The following is a 25,716-nucleotide window of genomic DNA, read 5'->3' on the forward strand; positions in this document are numbered from 1 at the left end:
TTTTTTGTATTTTTAATAGAGACAGGCTTTCACCAAGTTGGCCAGGATGGTCTCTAACTCCTGACCTCAGGTTATTTGCTTGCCTTGGCCTCCCAAAGTGCTGGGATTATAGGCATAAGCCACCATGCCCAGCCCCAATTGTGTGTTCTGTAATTCAATTCAGTTCTGACACCATCCACTTGTAGATAACATTAGATCCTGTACTTAAGAGTTGAGTTATACAAGACTGCCCCTACCACCTCAGATGATAGAAGTCCTAGGTTTTCACCTGTGCTTCTCATAACTGGCTATAAGTCACGGTTTTCACACCTTTCCCCACCTTTGATTTCATTAATGTTCTAGACCATCTCACAGAACTAAGGGAAACACAATTACTGGTTAATGATAAAGGACATTACAAAAGATATATATGAACAGCCAGATGAAGTGATGCATAGGTCAAGCTATGAGAGGAAGGGCACAGAGCTTCCGTGCTCAGTCTGAGAATCCTACCCTCCAGCATGTCTGCTCTTGAGATGGTGGAATAAACATACTTTTTCTTATTCTTCCTATGAAATATCACTATCACAAAAACACTAATCATTATATATAGAATTAGTATGAGAAAACTCTGAAAGGTGGAAAGAAGAAGATAGACTTTGTGGGCACATCCAGACCTAAGGACCAGCATGGTGGTGAGTTCCCTCGGTTTTCTTTTTAGCTCATACATCCCGGACTTGGAGCTGAAGAAGCTGCCAACCTGGGAATTGCCAAGGTGCACAGATGAAAAAAGCCCCAGTAAAAGCCTTCTTTATGTAGCCAAAGAACCAATGAGGTGACTGACAACGAAGACAGGAAAGCTTTAGAAAATGACTGATCTACTGGAGGCAGTCATCATAGAAAGAATCTGTGTTCTCATTCCCACCCATGCCAGCCAGCAAAGGCTGGATAAGAAGCCTGGACTTCCATTTGGTTTTCAGTCTCGAGAGGTTGTAATAATTAATGTGCCCCAATATTTCTGAAAATGTTATGTCAGGGAGGACCAATTACAAACCTGGGACTTCCATTTCTGCTGACCAATAATGAGGCCACACCTTGCCTCATTGTACCATAGTATCAGTGGAAATAATGTGAGGAGCCTGGACCTCCACCTTCACCAGCAATAATGAGGCACCACTCGATGTCCTAAATGTGGTGTCAGATGAGGCCTGGTGGACAGGAAGAATTTTCAACATTTGTCAATCATAACAAGGCTATCCTTCATTGTGGTATCAGTGGAGACCACATAGATGGTAAAAATTCCCATCACTACCCAACAGTAACAAGGTGCATACCTCATCACCACCATCAACCATTTTGGATGACAGCAAAGAGAATAAGAACCTTGGATCTTCCATCTACCTCTGACAGTAATTAGGTTGCAGCTTTTCTCTTGATGCAACATTGTTGCAGGAAGACAACTAAAACAAAATGTTTAAATAAGATCCAGAGCCTCATAAGAAAATATGAACATTTCTATGTTGTATTTGAAAATTATATGTCATAATAAAAACAATAGGGAGTTCATGAATTGAGTTAAAAAAGATCCTAATAGGTGTGAAAGTTAAGAAGACAGAGTCTACATGTACCTAACAAAGATTTTAAAGCAGCTGTGATAAAAGATGCTTCAATGAGTAAGTATAAACAAACATGAACCAAACAAAAAATGAGTATGCCTCAGTAAAAACTGTTTCATGAAAGAAATAGAGGATTCACAGGAGAACCAAATATAATTTTAAAAATTAAATACAATAACTGACATATAAGTGGATTGACTCAATAGCAGAATGGAAGAGACAAACAAAAAAAAGTAGTGAATTTGAAGATAAAACAATAGAAATTACCTAATCTGAAAAACAAAGAAACCATGCCAAGACACTCAAAATTAAACCTTTGAAAATCATAATTAAATTTTGAGAGTACTCAGATAAAAATGACACTTTACTTATAGGGTAAAAGCAATTGAAATGGCAATGCCTTACCAGAAACTATGGGGACAAGAAAGAACTATCAAAACAGAATCTTTTTTTAAAAATTTTTATTTATTTATTTTTTATTGCATTTTAGGTTTTGGGGTATATGTGAAGAACATGCAAGATAGTTGCATAGGTACACAGGTAGCAGTGTGATCTGCTGCCTTCCTCCCCTTCACCTATATCTGGCATTTTCCCCCATGCTATGTCTCCCCAGCTCTCCACCCGCCGCTGTCCCTCCCCTATTCCCCCCAACCGACCCCAGTGTGTAGTGCTCCCCTCCTGTGTACATGTGTTCTCATTGTTCAACACCCGCCTATGAGTAAGAACATGCAGTGTTTCATTTTCTCTTCTTGTGTCAGTTTGCTGAGAATGATGTTCTCTGTATTCATCCATGTCCCTCCCTACAAAGGACACGAACTTATCATTTTTGATTGCTGCATAATATTTCACAGTGTATATGTGCCACATTTTCCCTGTCCAGTCTAACATTGATGGGCATTTGGGTTGATTCCAGGTCTTTGCTATTGTAAACAGTGCTGCAATGAACAATTCGTGTGCATGTGTCCTTATAGTAGAACGATTTATAGTCCTTTGGATATATACCCAGTAATGGGATTGCTGGGTCAAATGGAATTTCTATTTCTAGGTCCTTGAGGAATTGCCACACTGTCTTCCATCATGGTTGAACTAATTTACACTCCCACCAGCAGTGTAAAAGTGTTCCTATTTCTCTACATCCTCTCCAGCATCTGTTGTCTCCAGATTTTTTAATGATCGCCATTCTAACTGGCATGAGATGGTATCTCAATGTGGTTTTGATTTGCATTTCTCTAATGACCAGTGATGAAGAGCATTTTTTCATATGTTTGTTGGCCTCACGTATGTCTTCTTTTGTAAAGTGTCTGTTTATATCCTTTGCCCACTTTTGAATGGGCTTGTTGGTTTTTTTCTTGTAAATCTGTTTTAGTTCTTAGTATATTCTGGATATCAGCCCTTTGTCATATGGGTAAACTGCAAAAGGTTTTTTCCCATTCTGTTGGTTGACAACAGAATCTTAAAGTCACAAAATATTCTGCAGCAATGAAGGTTTCAAGACAGTGTAAGATTAAGGAAAATGATGACAATTGGTCTTCATTAGGTATGACCTAAGAAAAGATGTAAAGAAAGCTCTGTAAAGAAAAAGAAAATTCTGGAAGAAAACTTAGAGCATATGGGATGATAAAGACAATGTTAGGAACAATACTCATAAGTGAAACAGGTTTTCTTTATAGTTGAAGAAAAAGTTATAACACAATATGATAGGTCTCTAAAGACATGTGGAGAAAATATTATGACAATTTTATGATAAATGGTGAAGCATAAAGGCATGTAAAACAAGGTAAGATATTTATATTTATTGAATCAGACTATGATAAGTTGTGTCTATATAACATAATACCTAAAACAAACACTGAAAATGTAATACAGAGACATACTATAAAACACTACAAATAAAATAGAATTCTTAATTCAAATAACACAAAAGTAAGGAAAAAGAAAGAGAAAAAACTGAGAAAAAACAGATAATTTAAAAATGGGATGTCAGCCTTAACATATCAAAATTTATTTATTTATTTATTTATTTAAAGACAGTGTTTTGCTCATTGCCCAGGCTGGAGTGCAATAGCACAATCACAGCTCACTGCAACCTCCATTTATTGGATTCAAGCAATTCTCCTGCCTCAGCCTCCCGAGTAGCTGGGATTACAGGCATGCATTACCATGCCTGGCTGATTTTGTATTTCTTAATAGAGACAAGGTTTCTGTATGTTGGTCACGCTGGTCTTAAAGTCCCAATATCAGGTGATCTGCCTACCTTGCCTGCCCAAAGTGCTGGGATTACAGGTGTGAGCCACTGTGCCTGGCTATCAGAATTATGTTAAATAAAAATGAAGTAATTATACCAATTAAAGATAGAGATTGGCAAAGTAAGCTCAAAAATATGGCCCAATTATATGCTGTCTACACAAAAATCACTTCAAATATGATTATACAGGCAGGTTGCAAGTAAAGTGATAGACAAAGATACATCATGAAAAAATTATTCAAATAACAGCCAGAATGAATATTTTCATATCAGATAAAATAGATTTTAGAACAAAATCCAAGACAAATGAATTTTATATAATAGTAAAACTTCAATCCACTAGCAATATGTAGAAATTTTAAATTTTATTCACCAAACTACAGCTTCCAAATATGTGAAACAAAAATGGAAAGAATTTAAAGACATTTAACAATCCAAAATTATATTTGGAAATTTCAACATCCTTTTAAACAATTGATAAAACAACTAGACAAAAAAATATCCAGGATGCAAAATAACTTAACAATGCTATCAACCACAGTAACCATTCAATATTTGTAGATCACTCAGCATCAGCAGAATGAACATTCTTTTCAAATGAACATGGAATATATACCAAGATAGATCATATCCTAGGTCATAAAAGAAATCTCAACAAATGTAGAAAATTGAAATATGGTAATCCGACCACAAAGTAAAAATCAATGAGAAAGATAACTGAAAAATTTCCAAACTAATGAAAACTAAATATCCCATCAATCAAAGAAGTCTCAAGAAGAAAAAAAAAATTGAAAATAAAAATATCAAAACCAATTTTATGGGAAACAGCTAATGTCATCCTGATGAAACAATTTCTATCACTAAATGCCTATAACATGAAAGACAAAAATTACCAAATCTCTTTTTATATTATCATCCCAAAAATCTAGAATAAGAGGAACAACATTAATGCAAAGCAAACAAAGAATAGTTATAGTAAGAGAAGACATAAAATTGAATACAATAAAGAAAATTAATGCAACACAGGCTTTTTTCTTTGAAAAACCATCTTTAAATTTGACATACCTCCAGCAAGACTGACAAAGAACAAAAAAAGACACAGATTTCCATTATCATGAGTGAAATGATATATCATTACGACATTACTTACCCCCCCAAAAATAAAGAAAAACATTTCAAATATCTTTACACGCATATATTTGACAACTCAAGCAAATAGACATCTTCTTTGAAAAACACAACTACAACGACCCCCAACTTACACAACATGAAATAATTTGAATAATCTCATATCTATTAAAGAAATTGGCTTCCTAATTTTAAAACTTCCCCCAAAGAAATACTATGACCCACCCATGATATCACTATTAGATAGAGAATTTAACTCTATTTTTAAGGATTAAAATGGTATCAACTTTATACTGTATCTCCCATATACTAGGTCTCTTTTGTTCTATAAGGCCTTTAGTACCCTAATATAAAAACCATATAAAACTATTATAGGAAAGGGAAATCACAGACATATATCTCTAATGAATATTGATATAAAAATTCTCAACAAAATATCAGCAAATTAAATTCATCAATATATACAAATAATTATTCATCACAAGCAAGAGGGGTTTATTCCATATAAAAAATGCTTGTTCAGTGTTCAAAAATCAGTAAATTTAATTCACCACATTGACAGGCTAAAGAGGAAAAATCCATGGTCATATTAATTGATGCATTAAAAGCATTTGCCAAAGTTTGGCATACGTTCATGACAAAAATATCACAGAAAAGTTAAGCATGGAAGAAAGAGCATCTACAAAACACAGAAAGTTAACATTATAATTAGAGATTAATGCTTTAAGTGGTCACTGAATGCTTCCCCCTGGAGGTGAGGAACAAGGGAAGACTGTCACCTCTCACCTCTCTTATTCAACCATAGTGCTATACATTTTAATAGGGAAATAAAGCAAACACAACATATCTGAATGCATAAAAGATAGGAAATAATGAAATAAAAGTGTTCCTATTTGCAGATGATGTGATTGTCTGTAGAAAACATCAAGGTTTCTATAGTAAGATAAAAAGAAAAGAAAATCATCCTAGAACTATTAAATAAGTTCAATAAGCTTGCAGTATACAAGATAAACAGCAAAATCAATTATACTTCTATATACAAGTAATAAACATGTGGACACCGACATTAAAACTTCAATGCCTTTTTTGATCCTTTGAAAAAAATTAAATACTTGGATATAAATTTAATAAAATGAGAAAAGAATTTGTATCCTGAGAACTGTACAATGTTGATGAAACAGATCAAGAATTTAAATAAATGGATGGACAGTTTCTATTCATAAATTGGAGGACTAAACACAGTAAAAACTTTAATTCTTCATAAATTGATACATAGGTTTTAATTAAGATTCAAAGATTTAGGCCGGGCATGGTGGCTCATGTCTGTTTTCCCAGCACTTTGGGAGGCCGAGGCAGGTGGATCATGAAGTCAGGAGTTCAAGACCAGCCTGACTAACATGGTGAACCACCGTCTCTACTAAAAATACAAAAATTAACCAGGTGTGGTGGTGCACACCTGTAATCCCAGCTACTCAGGAGACTGAGGCAAGAGAATTGCTTGAGCCTGGGAGGAGGTGGAGGTTGCAGTGAGCCAAGACTACACCACTGCACTCCAGCTTGGGTGGCAGAGCAAGGCTCCATCTCAAAAAAAAATTATATATATATAGTATATGTGTATGTGTGTATATAGATAGATAGATAGAGAGACACAGGGAAGAACAGGCTGACCTGAGGTCTCAGATAGAAATGATCAATTTATTGAGAACTAGAGTAAAGGTCATGCTTGTTATGCCCTAGCAAAGAATGTGGCTACATTATGCTTATGTCCTAGGGCATTATTGAAGACTGAACTTACAAGTAATGACTTAGGATATCTGGCACAAAATATTTTTAAGCAGCAAGGTATTCAAGAGTTGACTGATTCAAACAGCCTATAATCAGTTGAGGAAGCAGAAGAAACATACTTAAAAGGTGGAACTGATATTTAAAAGGGAGGCAGAGCACAAAAATGTGTAAACAAAACCTAGTTATGTGATAAAGAAGAAAAAAACATTTTCCAGACTTGAATACAAGAAGACTGAAAAGCAGCCATTTGTTAAAGAGCTTGGTATAACTTAAAGAGAGCTAAGTGTTAAAGGCATGACAGTGGGAAAAAGGCCTGAAAGACATTTCAGAAATCTTTGAGGTAGCCTCTCTCATCACAGTACCAGAGAGCTATGAAGAAAGAATGGTTTCGGGGACCAGGCCCAGATCTCTGCTTCCCAGAACAGCCTCAGGACACTGCTTGCAGTATTCTGGCTGTTCCAACTCCAGCCATAGCTCAAAGGGCTCCAGACACAGCTCTGGCTGCACCTTTGAAGAGCACAAGCATTAAGCCTTCATAGTTACCATGTAGTGCTAAGCCTGCGGGAATGCAAAATGCAGGAGTGAAGGAAACTTGGCAGCTTCTACAAAGATTTCAGCGGATGTATTGGAAAACCTGGATGCCCAGGCAGAAGCCTAGTGTTGGGGAGATTCCTCATAACTAAAATCTACTAGGGAAGTAGTGAGGGGAAACGTGGGGTTAGAGCCCCATGCACCCACAGAGTCTCCACCAGGGTACTGCCTAGTGAAGCAGTGGGAAGAAGGCCACTTATCTCCAGACTCTAGAATGATAGAGACACTAGCAGCTTGTAACCTTATCCTGGAAAAGTCACAAGGGAGGAGCTGCCCAAGGCCTTGGATGCCCACCACTTGCACCAGTGAGCCCAGGATGTGGGACATGGAGTAAAGGATTACTGTGGAGCTCAAAAGTTTAATATCTGCCCTGCTGAGCTGCAGACTTGTGCTGGGCCTGTTGTCCCTTACTTCTGGCCGGTTCCTCCCTTCCAGAATAGGAACGTTTATCCAATGCCTATGCTACTACTGTATCTGGGAAGTAAATCGCTTATTTTTGATCTCACAGGCTCATCGGGAGAAATAACTCATCTCTAGATGAGACTTTGGACTTGGGTTTTGGGACTTTTGAGCTGATGCTAGAATGATTTAAGACTTTGGGAGACTATTGAGAAGGCATGATTATATTTTTCAATATGAGAAAATCATGAGATTTGGGTGGCTAGGGTCAAAATAATATGGTCTGGATATTCGTCCTCTCCAAATCTGGTGTTGAAATATGATTCCTAATGTTGGAAATGGGGCCTGGTAGGAGGTGTTAGGTCATGAGGGCAGATCCATCATGAATGGTTTGGTCCCTCCCCTTGGTAATGAGTAAGTTCTCACTCTGAGTTCACAGAAGAGTTGGTTGTTTAAGAGCCTGGCCTTTTTCTCTCACCATGTGATGTGCTGGCTTCCCTTTCAACTTCTGTCATGATTGTAATCTACCTGAGGCCCTCACCAGAAGCAGATGACAGCAACATGATTCCTGTACAGCCGGCAGAACTGTGAGCCAAAATTGACTTCTTTTCATTGTAAATTTTCCAGTCTCAGGTATTCTCTTACAGCAATGTGAAAGGACTAAACAATTCACTCTCTATGATATATAAAGAACTTTCAAAACTCAACAGTCAATAACAATCTGATCAGAAAATAAGCAAATTATACAAAGAGATATTTTATCAGAGAGGAAATGAAAACAAAAAAATGCATAAAAAGAAAGTTTAATATTTGTTCTTAGAGTAATGTAAATTAAAACCACTGTGAAATATCACTTCACATCTATCAGAATTGTAAAAATAAAAAAAAAATACTTTTATGACAATGCCAAATGCTGGAGAGCATGTACAGATTGTTTCCTCATGCAAACTCGGTGGAAAGGTAGAATGATACTGACAGTCTGAAAAACCACCAGGCAATTTCTTTAAAAAAATTAGACAAGCAACTACCATGAGATCCAGAAATTGCAATTGTACTCCTGGACATTGATCGCAGAGAAATTCAGACTTCTATTTATAAAAACCCATACAAAATTGTTGATAGCAGCTTTATTTGTAATGGTCCAAAACAGGCCACAACCCAGAGGTCCTTCAGGGATGAATGATTAAACAACCATGATGTATCCATATTATAAAATAGCATTCCAAAATGGAAAGGAATGAACTATTCATATGCACAACAACCTGGATGAATATCCAGAGGATTACACTGTAGAAAAAAGTCAATTACAAAAAGTTACATGGTATCTGATTCCATTTATATAACATTCTTGAAATGACAAAATTATAAAAATGGAGAACAGCTCATTTGTTGCCAGGAATTAGAAGTGAGTAGATGGGAGAAAAATAGGTATAAATTTAAAAGGACAACCTAAGGGATCCTTGTGGTGATGAGAATGTTCTCTATCTTTACTACATTGACATTATCCTGATTGTGATCTGTACTACAGCTTTGCAAATTATTACCATTGGAGGAAACTGAATAGAAGACAGATGGGATGTCACTGTGTTATTTTAAACACGTTCATATATTTCTAAAATGATCTCAAATACAAAGTTTAATTGAAAATACAGGATGGCTAATCAAATTTGAATATTGCGTGAAACATAGTTACACTTAAAAAATTCATTGTTTATCGCAAATAGAAATTTAGCAGGTTGTCCTCTATTTTATCTGGCATTTCTGGGGCAGAGGAAAATTCTTATGTAATGTTTCTGTGGCATGAAGAGCGTGATGTATTGAGGAGTAGACATGCAGGCATGTTCAGTGCACGCAAAGTGAAACAAAACATGTTTAGTTGAGCTGTTGACTGTCTTGTAAACATAACCTTCATTTGCGGCTGAAGTAGGTTAGGCAGAGGTAGAGCACCTAGTCAATACCTTTTCTGGAAAGATTCTTTCTTCACAGAAGAGAAGGGAACAACTCGGTGTACTAATTAATGCGAGAGCAGCATTTCTTCCTATAAATTGTCATACAGACTTCTTGGTCCTTCTCCTCTCTGTCTCTCTCCCTTGTTCATTCTTGCTTTTGGTTTTTTGTTATTCTCCAATCACTATTCTATATGCTCACAGAACTAAAAACTGAAGCAAAGCGGGATTTAAAAAATAATAATTTCTATTTTATTTGAGCTTTTGCATTATGAATTATTTATTCCTGCTATAATATTCCAAGAGTTCTCTCCCAATTGTCCATAAACACCCCTTTCAGAGCTTTAGCTTGACCCCAAGCATTCTGGAAGATGAGTCATCAGAAGTCACGCTTTCTGCTTTGTTTACTTGGAGGTCTCCCCTTACTCAAAAATCCATTCCTCTGGTCTGGGAATTTTAGAGAGGTTATACTAGAGGGGGTCTGGTGCCATGAAAACACTGCAAAACAAAAGGATTATTTAGGGCTTTTACTTTGAGAAATGGAGCAAGCTCTGCTTACCAGAGGGCACTATAAGGCACATGCTGAAGTGGAGAGGCACCCTTAGCTGCTGTCTGTGATGGAGTGGCTGGAGTTTTCCTGTCCTTTCAGCAGCATGAGGCACAGAATGTTATGTAGACATCATCAAGAATGAGACCTTGGCTTATCAGTCATCTCTCCCATTCCTGAATCTGTCCCCAGTATTGTATGCTTCGAGTATCTCTCCTATCAGTTCAGCTGGGTCTTTCTTTTGTAAGATCAAATTTCTTTTCTCTGAGTTATTGCTTGCCTTGAATTTTCATAATAAACTTGAATCAACATGAACAATCTTTGAAGAATATAGAGTGACGATGCATTGTGCCATCTCATCTTTGAGTCACACAAATAGAGTGGACTGTGTGATAACCTGGACTGTATAGTGCTAGGACGTTTTGCATTGTTACAGAGCTGTACAAAGGAACCCCACAAAATCAAGAAGCAGGGAGGCAGTGAAAGCTGTTAAAACTTCTCAGTAACATGGTTCTGGAACATTTGTAGAGGGGTGATCAGAAGCTGTTGCCTGTAGTGTGTGCCCATGAATAAACAGAAAAAAAGAACAGAAGCATCCTCTTCTCTTACTTTGCCAGGTGGATGCAGGAATGAATCCATCCTTATCACCTCTTTGTATGAGCCATATGGAATGTATTCAAAACAGAATTGGAAGGACTTTACCTAGGAATAGGAATTCTTTTTCAAATTAAAACCTCTGCGTTAATTTATTATCTAGCAGGTAGGAGGCGGTGTTGGTGAAGAACTTGGTAAAAGAAAATGAGTACATTTTCTAAAGCTTGTTGAAGAAAACCATTGCATCATCAAAAATAAGATGAGGATAGTGCTTGATAGTGGGATTGGCACATAAAATAGGCACTCATTCAACATTTCTTGAGTGAATGAACCAGAAAGAAAAGTGGAAGATAACCAAAGATAAACTTTTCCCACTTTATGATTTTGACAGTAACAGGCTTACATAAAATCACAGATGCTGTCAGTTAAAGGAAATGCCCTGTAGAATCTGTAACCACTGCCTTCTTATTGACATTTGCATTCCTCTACCCCTCTCCAGTACTGTAAGCTATGTCAAAGCACTCATTGTTTTGTATCTGGATGATTTGATAATTTCCTGGAAATTACCTGATTTAATTTCTGCTCCTTTTCAAGCAATCCACTCTAACGTTGAGCTTCACAAAGCCTAGCTTCTTACTTCTCATACTGTTTTTCACAAACTTTGATGATTTCTTGTTGTCTGCAAAACATACTTCATTCTATCATAGGCTTTATGTGGCTTGTAAGCATTTAGTCTAAATGCATATTTCTTCTAACTCAGTTTTACTAGTGGGCTCATTCTGCACACATTTGCTTTTCTCACCATCGATTAAAATCCCAAATTTCTTTAAATTTCATCTGTCGCTTATCTCTCTTTTTCCATAGATATTTCTATTCCACTTGCAACCTTGGCACCTAGAGATACTTTCCCTTAGGACTCCTGTAGTATTTCTAGTTACACTGATGATATGGCACATTTCATACCTTATCTTAGGTTATTTTGTATCTTTCAAATTCTTAATTATGGTACTACAATGAGTTTGTAAGCCCCTTCTTTGTTGATTCTCTGATTTATAACTTTAAAAGAAATACCCAATGGCATAATTTTATTAATTTAATAAGGATGTGAAGAAAATATATTTTTCTTCTCTCTCATTTGTTTTTATCATGGTTCTGTGAGATTATTTCCTCTTCCAGAGACACAATTGCAAACGCATGGCCCACTGGCGGCAGGGCCATAATTTTATCTTTGAACGAACTGACAGGTGGTCAGCTCTCCATACTTGCCACATCTGTTACCAACCAATACTCAAGAATCCCATCTCTTGTGTCTACATAAACTTTGCACACATGGAAGGAGAGTTACCAGCTCAGGGATGCCTAAGAGTCCATGTGCCAAATCATATCTTAATTGTTGCATTGAGCAACAGGGCTCTCAGCAGGAGGATTTTGCTCCCAACTGAAAGCTTGACAGCAAAGAAATCTTTCATGCTTGTGCATGCGATGTAGACCAGTGAAGCCTCAGCTGAGGCATTTATTTTCCCCTTGGAAGGCACTGTGGTTAGATTGAATTATGTAAAAGCATCTTGGTGGTCTCCACAGATAGGAAAGTATGCTGTTGTCTGTATTCTGTAACAAAAAGTAAGAGTAGGGGAAAGGCATGTCTAAATGCACTGGATTTTATTTTCCCTGATTGTTACTATAGATTTAGGCATGTACATTATTTACATAAATTTTATTATGGTGCTAATGGATTCAGCATGCCATCATATGTCTCAACACAGTATATGCTACACAGAAGGAATTGGGGAAAGGCAGTTTCTTCGATTTTTTTTTTTTAAGTCAGTACAAATACAGAACTATGAGACATATTTTACAGAGGACTGGGAGCTCAGATTTTGTGTTCTAGAAGCAAATGTCGAATTCATAGTCTAATCTGAACTTGCTGGCAGCCCTTAAGAAAACTACTGTTTCCTCTAAGCCTCAGTTTTCCTCAGTTTTAAAACACACATGGTATTAACCTCCTAGGCAAAAACATAAGATTGATGTATGTTATCTGACAGGATAATGGCTTATAAACTTTAGTTTGTCAATTTTATATTGTAAAATATAATATGTATTTACTGCTCTTATAATAAGTACTGAGGACATAAGATAGAGATTACCAAAGCTGAAAAGTGTTAGTAAGGAAAAGCATTTGAGAAGCAACAATGTTAGGTAGAAGTTCTGAAGATATGAGTTGCTACTACTACAGAGAGAAGGAAAGACATTGTGAACTGCAATGTACATAACAGGGTTGCCATGAAAGGATATATTTTAACCTACCTTATGCTGATGAATATTAGGTATCAGAAAAATCCACAGAAATTTTTATTTTAGTGCTAGGTGCTAAGGATATGGTGATAATGAGCCAAGTATCATTTGGACCTCAAGGAGTTTACAAAGAGAAGGAAATTATCATATTAGAGACAGTTGATATAAGTTTGACCAGAGGGATAAAATCTCAAGGATGTGCACATTTTAGCTTCCTCCTATTTCTCCCTGCCTCTAATCAGATATTTTTACTTCCTTTTTAACTTCACTTGGCATTTACTTGAATAGCAATTACATTTTCTTGCAGTCTTCTCTCTTGTACCATAGATCTCTGCAAAAGAGATTATCCAGTCCATATAAATTATTATAATCAATAAAGTAACACTAGCAATCTCCAGAACTTGATATCTGAAGCATAGTTTTGAGTTTTATAAAATACGCTAACACATACTACTGCCAGACTTTGGATCATGCCAGAGAATACATCCTAGCCTTAGGAAGTAAACAAGAAAATATCAGGATCTGAGATAATTTGTTCCCTTGAGGTTAAGGAGATGCTTCCAGAACAGGATGTGCTATTTTCCCCATCTCCAAGGGCTGATAGAGCACAAGGCATATTCAAAGAGGTCATGGGGGCAGCATGGTGGACAATCTGGTGGATTTCCCTCATGTGTCTATCACCAGGAAGCTCTATTAGAAAAGGAAGGGCCCAAGACCTAAAGAGCACCAACATTTCAGGTGAGTTGAGTCTGGACACAAGCCAGGGTCCAAGATGTAGTGAACTGTTTTCCACTTGGGTTGAAGACTTTACCTTTTCCCTTTCTTACACTATTTTCTCTCCCTGCCACATCTCTGCTCATCTCCCACTCCTGCCCTGCCCATCTCCATTCATTGTCCAAGAAGCTTCTCAGAGCTTTAACCAAACTGACTCAGTGCCTCTTTTCTGTGGCCTGTCAAACAACCTTTATGTGATCTTTCTTACCAGGCTGTCTCCCTTTTCAACATGCCTGGAATTAGCAATTTCTAGCACGCAATGTCACTAAATGTTTGAAAAAGGAGGTGGATGGTTAGATGTAAGGATGAGTGAATGGAGTATGAATGAATGGAGATAACTCTAAAATAATGGAATTGAAAAATAAAGATGAGCATAAGGCAAAAGTAGAACTGGAATTCAAGGTTAAGTCCAATAATCATCAAGAAGGGTGGAATGATGACTGAAAGTGTTTTAGTAAAGCTCCATAAATTTATTCTGCCCAGATTAGAATTGGTTCAAAGACAAAGCTGTGAAATTTAAGTGAGTTTTTAAGGTCAAGGAGCTGGTGAGTGTCAGAGAAGACTTCAAATCCAAGTTCATCTGACTCTACATATCCATTTATTTATCCTGCCAAGTAATTTCTCCAGGCCAGAGAAGCATAGCACATTCAAAATTATTAAAGCCAAAACCTCACATTGTACATCCCTGCAATAGATAATGCCAAGAATTTTCGTTTCAAAAATTTCTTTTTGAAAATATCAAATAAAGATAATATATAAAAGAAATAATACAGGGAAGAATTGTATACAATTATCCCAATTTTATGAAAAAATCTTTCTTTCACAGTAGAATGTATTACCTGCTTTCTACTTTGGTGGAGATTAATTTCAAAACTTAGTGTTACTCTACATTTGAAGAATCTTTCTCTCCAGTCCACACATTTTGAGCAACAGAGAAATATTAAAGTAATTGGTTTTATCACCATGCTCAAAGTTATTCATAATATATAAGATTTTAATATAGGGAAGTAACATGTAATTGTAAATATATGCCTAAAAGCCTTTTTGTTTTTTTACCTTCTGTATATTAAGCTTTTTTCACAACCAACACACACTTGTCTTTTGGCTAATGACATGCTGCAATAATTGTATAGTATTTTTGTTAGAGTCTTACATCAAGTCATGAATAAATATTTTTAGCAATCCAGTCGTATATTATCTGTTTTTAAAAGCTGCCATTGTTGTTTATAGATCAATGTTAGAAATTACTTATTACTGATTTGTTACATTTTTATAGAATTAGTTGCAAATGGCAACATATAGTAATGAACATGAGTACTAATATTATTGAGTGACAACTTGCTGACAGGCACTATGGTAAACCCTTTACATGGATTACTTATTTTAATACTTACTTTAAATTTTATCCAAATGAGGGAACTGCTACCTGGGAAGGTTAGTGACTTGCTCAGGGTCAGAGAGCTATAAGCAGCAGAGGCAGAATTTGAATCCAGACCCCATGACTTTAGAGCTGATGTGAGTGTGAGCAGCTTCACTAAACAGCAAGATGCTTTCAAAGAAGTTACAATTCATTCCTTTCTCTCTCTCTCTCTCTCTCTTTCTCTCTCTAGGCATAGTTCTTATTTTGTCCTTGGATGAAGGGTCTTACAAGTCCCATAAAGTTCCTGGTAACTCTTGAGTAATAGAGTCCTACTGTCACTTTCCAATGCAAATACAGCCTCACTTATAATTTCAAAAGGTTCAGCTTCATCCAGAATTCAGCATGTTAGTGAACATCCTCCTCTAGCTTGGGCTACTGCTGGTGACCAGCCTGTCATCAGAAGAGACTGTGTTGGGCTTTTCCCTCATTCTTGTTCATCATCTCATAACTCTCTAAAAAGTATTCCTCACTCCTCTATTCTAGACTGTTGGAGACAGGGAAGGAATAGATACAAGAAACATAGAAACATTGCTACGTGATTGTCCTGGTATAAGCTGGGTTTCTATTCTCAGTGCCTGGAAGATGATGAAACTGATGCATTTTCCTGTAGAGTATTTTCTTTTTGTTTTTTCCTCTTGCTTTTCCCATTAGTAGGTAATCTATCTTCTGAGATGCCCCTGACACAATTGATTGTATCTCTTTTCTTTGTGGTCAGTTATCTTTTCTGAAGCATCTAGAAACCTGGTATATTTAGATCCTCTCTAAGGAAGTTTTCATTGTCCCTCTTCATAACTCCATTTGATAGGATATCACAGAACCTGCAAAACAGTTCTCTCAGTCATGTGGCCCCATATGATCCATGGGAAGTGCCATTCAACACTTTTTCCCATAACCCTGGAGCTTGCAGGCCAAGCCCAAATACCTTCTGTGTCTCATCCGCCAGCTTATCTCAACCTTACATTCCCCTATGTGGGACTTTCTCTGGGTGTCTCTCCTCACCTTGCATGGACTCTTCATGAAGGGGCACTCCCCTCACTCTGCTGTCCAATATATTCTTCATACTCTATTCTTCATTCTTAATGTTTACAGGCTAGGGTTGGGGATTTGGTACTTCTTTCTCCATTAATTGTCTTTCTTCATTCAGCTCTTTTTCTTCCTCATTCACTTCCTCTTATTTTTTATCTCTTCTATACATTTATTTTCTGAGTTATTCAATCTTAAACCATTAAGTGGGACTACCAAGGTGAGCATTCATTGGAAAGAAGGGCTAGTATGGGGTTTCAGAAAATTAATGGTGTGAGGAGGGCATGCACCTGGCAGGAAAGCTGAATGTGAGGCATTGCATCTCAGATAAGGCAAGAAGTTCACTCATCTATGAAGACATCTCATCACAAGATGTGGGGACCCAAATGGAGTGAGACTGGCATTCAAATATGAGAAACTCCTGCTGTATGGAATTGAATCCTGGGCAGCGAAGAGGGTGCCTACTTGGGGGTGACAGCTGTCATGGAGTGTCAGAGTCCACATAGTATGAGACGGACATCTATGCAGGACCTAGCATAGCATTCCCTGTTGGAATCTGAGTGAATGAGGAGGGCTTTTAAATGGTGAATAGGGAGATGGTAATGCAAAGTATGGTCAAATAAATGCAACATAATATACAACATAAATAAATATAATAAGATTAATGGAAACCAAGATTTTATTGTTGAGGAAGTAAAATTATAGAAATGGAGAAAACTTGTATAGATCCTAATTATTAGACTTGAGTGTAATAGTACGATTTGATAGAGATCTATCCATTATCAATATACCTATTTATATAAGGATATATTTATATACATAATTTTATATGTATATACATAATGGTTTTTTTTTTTTTTTTTTTTGAGACGGAGTTTCACTCTTGTTACCCAGGCAGGAGTGCAATGGCGCGATCTTGGCTCACCGCAACCTCCGCCTCCTGGGTTCAGGCAATTCTCCTGCCTCAGCCTCCTGAGTATCTGGAATTACAGGCACACGCCACCATGCCCAGGTAATTTTTTGTATTTTTAGTAGAGACGGGGTTTCACCAAGTTGATCAGGATGGTCTCGATCTCTTGACCACCCGCCTCGTCCTCCCAAAGTGCTGGGATTACAGGCGTGAGCCACTGCGCCCAGCCCACATAATGGTTTTATGTATAATGGTTTTATATATGACTGTATGTAAGTAGATAAACTTATATATATATCTGTGTCTCTCTGTGTAAATGTGTGTTTATGTGTGTGTATGTGAATTCCCCAACTGTGTCCACTGAGAGGGCATAATAAAAGTGACAATGCAGTGATGTTGAGAACACCTAGTACCAATATCTTGGCATCTGACTACTAGTCCTCAAGTAGAGGAACCAGGGCTTTTTGTAGAAATGACTGATTCCAGATCTAAGGCAAGTGAAGTACAGAAGAAACCTGGTACATCTAACAGAAAGTAAAGATGTGATCAAAGAATGATTGAGGCATGTCAAAAAGATAGAGAAGCCAACTTGAGTGAGCTTCCACTAGGATATCTGGAATAATTTGAGCATCTAAGTAATTCATAGTAAGGAGTTACAACCACTTAAATAAAATAGGTATCTATGAGTTTACAATGATATAAATCATCAGTGAAAATTTTCTGTGAAATTGGCTGTTAATATGATTCAAATAAAGTCCCCTAAAACTACCACTAAATTTGCAAAGGGAAAATAATATTTTCATAGTGGAGAACCCGAGAAAACACTTCAATTGGACAATGTTAATATCACAATTAATGATGGAAGTAGAAATTGTATTACTACCTGATTGGATGCAAGGAAAACACAAAACAACTCCTGTTATATTTCTGCGAATGATGCATAACCTGAATCTAATAATGAGAGCCCCAGATATACCCTAATAGAGGACATTTTACAAAATAACTTCCATAGACTTCAGAAGTGTTCAGGTCACAAAAGTCTTAGCAAGAGTATGGAATTATTTCAAACACAAGTAGACTAAAAAGACATTAAAAATAAATACAATATGTGATTCTGAACTGGATTCTTTTGCTATAAAGGACATTACAAGAACAAGTGGTAAAAGCTGAATGAATCCTGAGCATGAGATAGTAGCATTGTACAAATGCTAATATTCTCATCCTAATTGCTGTTTTTTTCCATGTAGCAGAATTTCCTTGTTTTAGGAAATAAGTACTTCCATATTCAGTGATGATGGAGCATCAGTGTGGCAACTCATTTGGAAATAGTTCAGGTAAATCATTCTTTCTTAATTATAGTACTTTAGTCATCCTACCATGGTATAAAACAGCTATTTCCCAAACCCCAAGCCACAGCCTGGGTACAGGTTCATGGCCAGTTAGGAACTCAGCCGCACAGCAGGAGGCGAGCAACCAGCAAGTGAGGGAAGCTTCATCAGTATTAACAGGTGTTCCTCATCACTGTCAGCTGCGATACTAGATTCTCATAGTAGAGCAAACCCTATGTGAACCATGCATGCAATGGATCTAGGCTGCACTCTCCTTATGAGAATCTAATAATGTCTGATGATTCCTCACTGTCTCCCATCACCCACATATGGAACTGGCTAGTTGCAGAAAAACAAGCTCAGGGCTCTTACCAATTACATTATCGTGAATTGTATAATTATTTAATTATATTTTGCAATGTAATAATAACAGTAACAAAGTGCATAATAAAGGTAATGTGCTTGAATCATCTCTAAACCATCCCACTCCCACCCCGAGTCCGTGGAAAAATTGTCTTCCATAAAACTGGCCCCTGGTGCCAAAAAGCTTGGGAACCTCTGGTATAGAGCACTATGACTTATTTATAATTTCGTATCCTGTAATAATTACAGCTAGCTATCATTTTGTATCCTTTAAGAAATTAATAATATATTGTTTAGTTGCAAAAAGCTGAAATGAGACTATTGAATGCTCCCAATACAAATAATTGATAAATGTTTATGATTACTAATTACCTCGATCTGCTTATCACGTATATGTGTGGAAACATCCCTAGGTAGCTTATGAATGTGTACAATTATTCTTCTTAAATTAAAAATACAAAATAAGTTTTTGTACTATACTTGCAAATTTTCTATAAAGTTGAAATTCTTTTACAATGTAAAAAAAAGTAAAAATGAACTTCATTCAGTCTCCGATCCAAGACATAGTTAAAACCTTGACAGCTGTGAGAAGTTTACAAGCCATTAAACCAGCTTTTTTCTACATTTCCAAAAGTTTGTATTTTCTCTTGAAATTTTACATTAGCGCTTAATATCTCTGATACTAGGGTCTTGAAAGCAGTTGAATATTGTCATGCCTTTACACTGTGATAATAAATCCCAAACTTAATAAATGCAGACAGAAATGAAAATCATTAAGGATTTTAAAAGGTTATTTTAGGCCCAATCTATTACTTGCTGGGCTAATGCCAGCAACTATGTGTTCAACTATTGAATTGTTCTCTTAATTCAACTGTGAATTGAGAGAACAAAGTAAAGAATGTGTACAAAATTCTGAGAGTATAGCACCGAATGCCTAGATCTAGCCAACAATATGATCTCAAGTTTTAATGGTAATTTTCAATTTTCTCTGCTAACAGAGACCCACTAATAATATAATTTTATTTAATGTTCACTCATTTAACTGTTTTCACTTTTCCACATACATATGATAAAGACAACTGACAATGAGACACCATTTCTAGAAAAGAAACATTTGTTCTTTTCTAGCCATTTGTGCATCAAGACCAAAGAAAAACTTATCTACTTACTTTTGGCTATTCTTGTGTTCCAGAACCTTAAATGATGTGTTCATATGAAGAAAAGATGTTTAATACAACATAATACCTCCTTGGTGCTTTTCTCCTAAAGATAGGTCAATAATTTTTGTCCTAACCACCTAAGTACTATTAAGAAAATAATAACTTTCCCACTGACTCTTACTATTTAGTATTAAATATACCAAGTCTCAGAATAAAATTGATGTCTCTCAAATCAATTATCATAGCCCCTGTCCAAAAGAATAAAAAGGAAATAATGAAACGAAATAGGCAAAAATAATTACTAAGTAGTGAAATTTAGTGACATTTGTTTTTCTTTTTTCTCTTTTGTTTTTTTTTAGACAGAGTCTCACTCTGTTGCCCAGGCTGGTGTGCAGTGGCACAATCTTGGCTCACTGCAACTTTCACCTCCTGGGTTTAAGCTATTTTCTTGCCTCAGGCTCCCAAGTAGCTGGGATTACAGATGCACACCACCATGACTGGCTAATTTTTGCATTTTAGTAGAGACAGGGTTTCACCATGTTGGCCAGGCTGGTCTCAAACTCCTGACCTCAGGTGATCCACCCGCCTTGGCCTCCCAAAGTGCTGGAATTACAAGCATGAACACAGCCAGTAGTGATATTTTCTAAAGGAGAAAAATCATTTTATAATATCAAAAATTCATAAATATCAAACAATCTTGGATATCGAATATTAGCCATTTTTATCAAATTTTCAAAATCCAGAATTAAATGTGATTGTCTGTTAATTGGCAGAAAATCTCTATCTCCAGATGCAACTTTTGCCTTGAACTTAACCTTAATTCCCAATTAACTACTGGATCCTTCTATTTGGATGAGGCACATAAAACTCAAAATCGTCATAGCTAGAGGAATGGGAATTACAACCATAATTAGATAACATTAAATACCCACTAGAATGCATAAAATTAAAAAACAAAACAAAAAAGGCAGAAACAAAGACAGTACCAAGTATTGTCACAAAAGTACTGGAATTTTTATTTACTGCTGGCAGGGATGTTAAATGGTATAAAACATTTCTGTTCCTTAATGAAAAGAAAGCGTAAGTCCACACAATTACTTCTGTACACACACACACACACACACACACACACACACACACACACACACACACACACATACATTTTTACAGATAGGTTCTTGGTCTATGGCCCAGCCTGGAGTACAGTGGCATAGTCCCAGCTCACTGCATACTTGAACTCCTAAGGCTAAAGTGATTCTTCCACCTCAGCCTCTCACGAGTAGCTAGAACTTCAAGTGCACGCCACCATACTCAGGTAATTGCTTTATTTTTTTGTAGAAACAGGGTCTTGCTCTGTTGCCCAGGCTAGCCTCAAACTTCTTGTCTCAAGCAATCCTCCTGCCTTGGCCTCCCAAAGCACTGAGACTACAGTCATGAGCTATCACACTCAGCCCACTACCATATTTTTTCAGTAGCCACAGCTGGAAATAACTCAAATGCCCATCAGCAGCTGAATAAGTAAGCAATTTGTGCCATGCAAATTCAGTAGAATACTACTCACTAACAAAAGGTAATCAACTATTTATAGACACAATAACAAGAATGGATCTCAAAATAATTCTATGGAGCAAAAGAAAGTAGACAAACATACATATTTGATTATTTCATTTATATAAAATTCTAGAAGGTGCAAAATGTATCAGTAGCTGCCTGTGTAATTGGATAGGAGTGGGAGTAATGAGTGGTAGGAGGGAGGATTAAGAAATGGGCAAGAGAAAACTTTTTGATATATGGATATGTTCATTATCTTGATTGTAGTGATGGTGTCATGGGTATATGTACACATCAAAACCTACTGGATTGTGAGTTCTTAGTATGTGCAGCTTATTTTAAGTCAGTAAAATAAAAACTTAAATTATAATTTTAAAGTAATTGGAAAAATAAAAATAAATACCTAAGACCGTAAAAATAAAGGTACACATAGCTAAATCTCAATTTGTTCCCTCCATTTTGTATAAGTTGGCATTCATCTCCATTACCAGTATCTTATGTATGATTGCATATTTATTATACCTCACCAGAAAGGTTTGGGACCAGAAATGTTTTTGATTTTAAACTTTTAAAAAAAGTTGTAATATTTGCATTATATACACTTACCAGTTGATTATCCCAAATCTGAAAAATCAAAATCCAAAATGATTCTTTGAAGATTTCTTTTGAACATCCTGGCAACACTCAGAAAGTTTTGAAGTTTGGAGCATTTTGGATTCCAGATTTTTTGCACTTAGGATGCTTAACCTGTACCAACTACTAGTTACTGAAGGTGGAATTTGAAAGCATCTTAGATATCGTTTTCTCAAAAACTTTATCCAAATAGCTACTAAAACCTGCCAAGTCTGATGTACAAAATCAACATGGAAACTGTCGTACCCTCTTTATTCCTACACCTGATAGTTGAGTGGAAACCTTTTAGACCAGAAGTTAACAAATTTCAGCTTCCAGGACAAATGGACCTGCCAACTTTTTTTATACAACCCCTGAGCTGAAACTGTTTTTTACATTTTAAATGATAGTAAAATACTGAAAAATAATATTTCATAAAACATGGAAATGATTTCGTATTTTAATTTCAGTGATGATAAATCCAGTTTTGCTAAACTTTAGTTATATATGTATAAATGTATGTACTTTGTATTGTGTTTGTATGTGTGAATGACTGTACACAGTCATTCCTGTATACAGTTGTATAGGCTGTTTGGGGCTACAAAAGTAGAACTGAGTAAAGGCAGACAAAATACTATCTGACCCTTTACAGAAAAAAAATCTTTTTGCTGATCCTTATCTGAGGGCATATCTACTCTTGGTTATTGCTGTGGTCTCCTGATGGTACCCTCGTTCTAGTCTCTTAACTTTAACCTCTGCATGGCTTCCAAAACAACACTGTAAAAATATGCATTTGTTTTAATCACTCCTACTCTGTTAAATCCCAACAGAATAAAGTTTAGATTTCTTATTGTAGTATACAAGGCCCTTTACACCTGATCTCAATTTGGCTTTTTTGTTTTACTATTTGCATTCCTTTCATACTAAAATTTTTAGAGTTCCCCAAATACATCTGGCTTTAGCATAACTGCTTGCCTTTGTGATTCCATTTGATTTGCCATCTGACGAACACTCATGTTGAAAACTCATACTTGAAGATGTATGAATCAAAGCTATGGTGTCACTTAGCTCCATTCCAACTAGTCTTAAGTTTTTCCATAGTTTTGTACCATAACATTTTATACATACATTAGCATAAACATTATTGCATGAGATTAAAGTGTTTATATGTTAGAGTCTTCTTAAAGAAGCAGTTGTGTTTTATATAACATTTATCACCCAAAGAGTACCAACAGATGCTTAGTAAATCCTTTATGAAGTAAACAAAAAGAGACAAGAATAAAAGTAGAAAGTAGGGAGAGAAGGAAAAAAATGGCCTAAAAGCAAAAAGTAAAAACAAAACAAAGAGAAAGGGAGTAAAAAAAAGAGAATGCATGAAGGAAAAAAAAATAGAAACAAAAGTACTGAAACTATGCTAAAAAAAGGAGTAAAGAAAAGGAAGAATGAAAGAAGAAATCTTAGGATAATAAAACAAAATAGGATATTAAAAAGAAAGAAGGAAGAGAGGGAAAGCGGGAAGGAGGGAGTGAGTGATGAAATAAATAAATAGGAAAAATAAGACAGGAAAGAGGAGAAGGAAGGTAGAAAATAAGGAAATGTAGAAGAAAAGAAAAGAAACAGGGAAGTGAAAGGTAGAAAAGAAGGAAGGAGTGAAGTAAAAATAAGGAAGAGATAAAAGACAAAATGAAGAAAAAGAGGAAGAAAGATGAAAGAAGGAAGTAATTGAAGGAATGATATAGAAAGAAAGATTTGAGAGGTAAAAATGAAAAAGGAATAAAAAGTGTGGAAGGAAGGAAGGGTAGAAGCTAGGGAAGGAGAAAGAAATAGGCTAATTTAGAGCAAGAGTAATGACATTCACTTCATGAAAAATCTTCATAAATAAGATGTCCTGAAAGCATCCTAACAGGGAACCCTTACTCTACCTACAGGATTATCTCAGAAAAGACCTGGAGAGCTTCTTTCACCAGTATGGGTGGAAATTGGAAGTCAAATTTTAGGATATATTAACCTTGGCTTAACTCATTGTAGCAGTCCCCATGCTCCAAAGACAAATTTATCAGCATGTATCATGAAGAACATCACTGATCCTTCCCCAGAGTCTAGCCAATATGCCTCAGCATTAATGATTACATATAGAAATTGCCATCGGTGACTTTTTCTAGAATTCCCTACAGACAGTGAAGCAGATGTAAGTCCCATTCACCATATACAGACAGGGGATCTTAAGAAAAATGGGGAAGTAGCTTACCAAACACTGAACCAGACTCAAATTGTAGGCATGCGTTTCAGGGGAAACACATTACAGCAAGCTCTTATTAGGCCAGGGGATGACCAATATTCCAGCAGAGAAGGAGTTTCTATAAGATTAAGCCATAATTACTGTAAGAGAGGGTCACACTGCTTTAACAAGCAAAGACTTAATTATTTCTTCTTTGTTCTTTCATATCAAAAGGAAAAGTTGGTCTTCTGAGTTAGGGCACTCCTTGGGTTTCTGACACTTTTTTGCTATTGCTTTGATCAGATGGATTTGGGTGAATATGTCAGTTAGGAATAGGTAAACGATATAAGTAGTAATAAAAACTCTATGAGTGAGTTATGAAAATATATATGTTTACTTTTTTCTCACACCTAATTCAGAAGTATGCAGTCCATGACTTGTAATGGTGACTCTTTTCCACATTGTACTCAGGAATTTAAGCTCTTCCAGTTCGCTGTTCCACATTTCTAGGTGTGGCCTCTTTGTCCAAGGTGGTAGCTTGAACTCTGCAATCAGACCTTCATTTTATTTAGCATAATTGAGGCAGAATAGAGAGAATAGGGAACAATTAGCACATTCAGTTGTCTCCTCAGTGGAGCTTCAGAAACTGTACAATGTTTGTCTACTTGTATCCCATTAGTACATAGTTACATATAGATGGAAAGGAGTGGGTACAAAATATGGTTTTATAATGGTGGCCATGATCTCAACACAGAAATAGAGGCTCTCTAACTATGAAAGTGGGAAACAAAGATGGACACTTAGCAGTTGGTAGAACCAGTGGGAGTCTTCTTGGCTGGTCTGCCTGAGTGTATGCTAGTCTCAAATTCATTAGCCTAATCTTAAAGGTATGACAAATGGAGTGAGATAAGAAAGATCCACGTTGTACTCCAGCCTGAGTAACACAGTGTGACGCTGTCTAAAAAGGAAAGAAGGAAGGAGGGAGGGTCAAGGGAAGGGAAGGGAAGGGAAGGGAAGGGAAGGGAAGGGAAGGGAAGGGAAGGGAAGGGAAGGGAGGATTCACCTTAGTTTAAAATTTAAACTTTGCATTCCAAATTAGGCTTCTTCCTGAGAGACCAGTACTTGGTATGGTATTTTGATTCTCTTTCTTCTGCTGATTTTCATATATCTGGTTGCTGCCTTAGGAAATCAACAGGAGAAATTGTGATTGATGTAATAGGATATAGGCACTTCTT

This window comes from Callithrix jacchus, chromosome 13 (assembly GCF_049354715.1).
Source record: "Callithrix jacchus isolate 240 chromosome 13, calJac240_pri, whole genome shotgun sequence".
Lineage (NCBI taxonomy): Eukaryota > Metazoa > Chordata > Mammalia > Primates > Cebidae > Callithrix > Callithrix jacchus.